The 4,152-nt window shown below is 51.0% G+C and overlaps 1 protein-coding gene across 1 annotated transcript in view; it reads right to left on the bottom strand.

Moving 5' to 3' along the window:
- PLAT (plasminogen activator, tissue type) overlaps positions 1-2,005 on the bottom strand; it is a 14,870-nt gene extending 12,865 nt beyond the window's left edge. The window contains exon 1 of the mRNA XM_019546040.1: positions 1,897-2,005. The gene's annotated coding sequence lies outside the window, so the exon portion shown is untranslated. The remainder of the gene's footprint in view (positions 1-1,896) is intronic.
- Positions 2,006-4,152: the final 2,147 nt, after the last annotated feature.

Here is a 4,152-nt window from a genome sequence, read left to right as displayed (position 1 = left end):
TGGACCTGCTCGAGATGCATCTGTGGATGCATGCCACGGTGCGGTTGGCCTTCCTGACTGTATCTCCACACTGCTGGCCCATGCTCATCTTGGAGTCAGTGATGACTCCAAGATCCTTTTCTGCCTCTGTACTGACAAGAGGGGAGTTCCCCAGCCTGTAGGTATGGTGCTGGTTGTTCCTCCCCAGGTGCATCACTTTGTACTTGTTGGTGTTGAATCCCATCCTATTCTGATCTGCCCACCCCTGTAACCTGTCTAGGTCTGATTGGAGCCTATTCCTCCCTTCTAGCGTGCCCACATCCCCCCACTCAGGTGGAGCCTTGCTAGTTCTGATGGGGGAAGAAGGGAGCAGACTTCTGTTTCTTTCCCCCAGCAAGTTCTCTGTTAAGACCTGGGAGGGAAGCTGGTGTAGGAGGAGAACATCCCATTTAAAGCCTCTGGACAGTGGAAAGAACAATGACATGTAAAACCAGGTTTGTCCAGTTAAGTTGGTAGCTAAAGCATTGTGCCTTGCTCTTGGCCAGCCCAGAGCATTATCTTTCTACCCAGCAGTGCTTCCTGTGCCTGGTGCATCCTGGTTCCAGTGACCCTCATTACCTCCATTTGTGCCGGCTCCTACCTGTAATATGCCCATCCATCTCCAGAAGACAGATCTGTAGTTGCTGGGCAGACCTGGTATCCGGCAGGTTTGAAAGGCTGCTGACTGGTGTTTGCCAGATGTATTTTGTTAGTCTGATCCTGACCAAGGCTGTGCCTGGCCCGATCAATTAGGCTGTTCTGAACGATAAGCCGTATCTAACTGAAACCATATGGCCCTCTAAAAATACAGACTATTTACACAGCTATAAGCAGAGTTCTGCTAACAGTAACACTTCTCTAGTTGCTCTCAGCATGGCTATACCTGCAGCTCTGACCTTTACCCTTCCCAGGGACCAGAAGTTAAGCCAGAGATGAGACCAAAAGGCCAACTTTCTTGTTTTGGTGCTTGCTCTGGGAGGGAAGGCAGACACCATACCTAGCTGATGCTGTAACTTTTCAAATGGGCTTTCTGGCTGCGTTCCTGCAAACTCTAAGAGTATTAAAAGCTGTACGTCTTGTGCATAGACACCCATAAGCAAGTATTTTGTGGTGAAGTAACTGCTGTCTTCTTGCCTTGAAGAGGAGAAACAGGCAGGAGGAGAGGAGGGGGCTGAGTAGCCTGGAATGAGTGGATTTGCTTCATGCTGCTTAGCTCTACTCCCACACACCCCTCCCCGGACCTGGTGCACCTGCCTTGGGCTCGCCCCACACCCCACTTCAGATGCTGGGAGAGTAGATCGTCGCTCTGCCCAGCCATGCTACAGACACAGCACTTGCTCTCCTGAACTCTCAGGAGCTAAGATGCTTTGAATCCACCGTTTCTACATGCCTGGGTCCTGCAGCTTCCCCTGAGGGAAGAAAGCCAAGAGTGCTGGAAAGCGGTGCCCAGCCTGATCTTTTGCTGGGAGGAGGGTGGATTATGCAGCTGGGCAGCTGGGTCTCCCAAAACTTTCAGTGTCTCCCTATTTAAATTCTTTTTCTCTGTGTTCAGTGTCCTTCTCTGCAGGAGGCTCCTCTGCAGGAGGCTCCTCCCCAGGGGCTCCCAGAGTTGCTGACAGTGCTTGCAATGTTAGTCTGTCCCCTGAATTGGGGGAAGCAAGCCTTCCCTGCGGGAGCTAAGGGGGGGGGGCTTCTCCCCAAAAGCATGAGTCTTCCCATGCAAAGCACCAGCTCAGTGAAATCCCACAAAAGCCCTGTGCTCATTAGTCATGGAGTAATTGTTCATAGCTAGAGTGTGACCTGCTTTACTCCCGCGGAAATGCAGAGTTTAGCAGAAAGAGGGGCTGGAGCTGCAGACAGGTGCAGAATGACACATACCTGCCCTTCTCCTCGTCTGTATGCTGCTCCTGGCCTCCGCTAGATGCAGACTGGATGTGCTTGGAATGCGTCTCTGCTCAGATCGCTCTGCACAGCGCCTGTCCTACTTTAAACCCCCAGTCCAGGGGGAGGAGACTGCTGAGGGGGAGCGTGGGGGGAAGGGATGCAACTTTTCTTTTGAAGCAGTGATGCACAGGGAGCTGGCTGTGGGGATGAGGTCAGGCTGAGGTGTGGGAGCTTGCACAGGGGAGGAAGTGCCCCTGAAGTCAGCACAGTGTATTCTGGCTCCCAGCCAACTGGTATTATTCATGGTCCTAATCTGAAAGCTGATTGTCTTCAGAGTCTCTTTCCTCTCATCTGCGCCTCACGCTCCAGGAACAGAGCAGAGGCAAACGCGACTCAGAGTGATGCAAGCAGGGCTTCAAGGATGAGGGAAGGGATTTGCCCACTCCATGCCAAAATAGATACAAGAGTTCATGTTTTCTGTAGGTCCTTAGTGTGACTGATGGTGTGCAAACCAGAGGAACGCATTGCCCTTGCTCTGAGGAATGTGCATACCTGGGCATAGGGCTTTATTTTTCAGCAGTGCCCTTTTGCAACACTTGAAAGAAAGGGTGATGTAGGCCTGGCATGGTGCCATGGCATAGCAGGGTTGCTTGAGAGGGACCTGGCAAGGAAGGGCAGGAAAGGAAATGAGAAGATAAGATGGAGAAGGCAGCAAATAGAGCTAAGCCAGCAGAACCCACTGAGCTCAAACATGCTGAGTCCCTGCGATGCTGGCCCTGAGTTTGGCAGCCTAACAGCACCCCTGAGAGGAGAGGTTTCTGCAGCCAGCTTTCCTGCTGCCTTAGCAGTGGATACTGCAGGCTCACAAGTGCCTCCTCCACATTACAGGAGTGTAGGTTGTAGTTGTGTTGGTCTAAGGACATGGGCAGACAAGGTTTTTTTGAGTAAATGTGATATCTTGTATTAGACCAATTCAAATAGTTGGTCTAATAACTATATTAGACCAGTCCTCCTGTATACAGCTTAGGTAGCAGCTCCTCAGAACGGGCTTGTCTTACTTGTTTGGACAGGAGTCCTGCATTCATAAATGTTTGGGTCAGAAGGGACCTCACTAGATCATCGAGTCTGACCCCCTGCCCTGGACGGGAAAGAGCGCTGGGGTCAGAGGACCCCAGCCAGGTGCATGTCCGGCCTTCTCTTAAAGACCTCCAAGGTAGGGGAGAGCACGCCCCCCTTGGCAGCCTAGTCCAGATTCTGGCCACCTTTTTACCATAAAGAAGTTCTTCCTGATGTATAACCTAAATCTGCTGTCTGTCAGTTTGTGGCTGTTGTTCCTAGTTATTCCAAGGGGTGGCCTGGTAAATAGAGCATCTCCTATTCCTTGCTCCCCCTGCTGATGAATTTGTAGGCAGCCACAAGATCACCTCTTAGGCTTCTCTTGTGGAGGCTGAAGGGGTCCAGGTCCCTCAGTCTCTCCTCATAGGGCTTGTCCAGTCAGCCTTCTGCTGTGGAGGCTGAAGGGGTCCAGGTCCCTCAGTCTCTCCTCATAGGGCTTTGCCTGCAGGCCCCTAACCGTACGAGTGGCCTCCTCTGAACCCTCTCCATGTTGTCCACATCCCTCTTGAAGTACGGTGCCCAGAACTGGACACTGTACTCCGACTGCGGCCTGACCGATGCCACGTAGAGGGGAAGTATCACCTCCCTGGAGTTGAGGACTGTTAAAATGGGACTAACTGAAATGGGACTGTATTAAAATGGGACTAAGTGAAATGTACTGATACTACAGGAAGTCAGAAGAGGATGACTGGAAAGAAATGGCAGACTTTGTATGGTGGAGAGTGGTCTGGCATAGGCTTTTTCAGGGACAGGCCCTCTGAGGGTGGGAGGTACGGATATGGAGATGGGTGCATGGATACACAGTGCAAACTGTGTAAAGGGTTTTTTTAAATGGTTTAAGTGTCAAAGTGTGCTTTGATCTGCCAAGTGAACCACAAGGCAGATGGAGTGTTGTTGGCAGATTTAGATATAGATATAGATATAGATATTGATATAGATCTATTTGCAAAAAAAAAAAAAAGACCGCATACATTGGTGGAGCTCAAAAACAGAGACTGGTCAACCTCAGCAGCAAGTGATGACTGAAATTCGTAGATTCATAGAAGTCAGGTCAGAAGGGACCTTGTAGATCATCAAGTCCGACCCCCTGCCCTGGGCAGGAGTGAAAACCGGGCTCCAATGACCCCACTCAGG

Source organism: Crocodylus porosus, unplaced genomic scaffold (genome assembly GCF_001723895.1).
Source record: "Crocodylus porosus isolate Cpor-Errol unplaced genomic scaffold, CroPor_comp1, whole genome shotgun sequence".
Lineage (NCBI taxonomy): Eukaryota > Metazoa > Chordata > Crocodylia > Crocodylidae > Crocodylus > Crocodylus porosus.
This window is presented reverse-complemented; position numbering and strand designations above follow the sequence as displayed.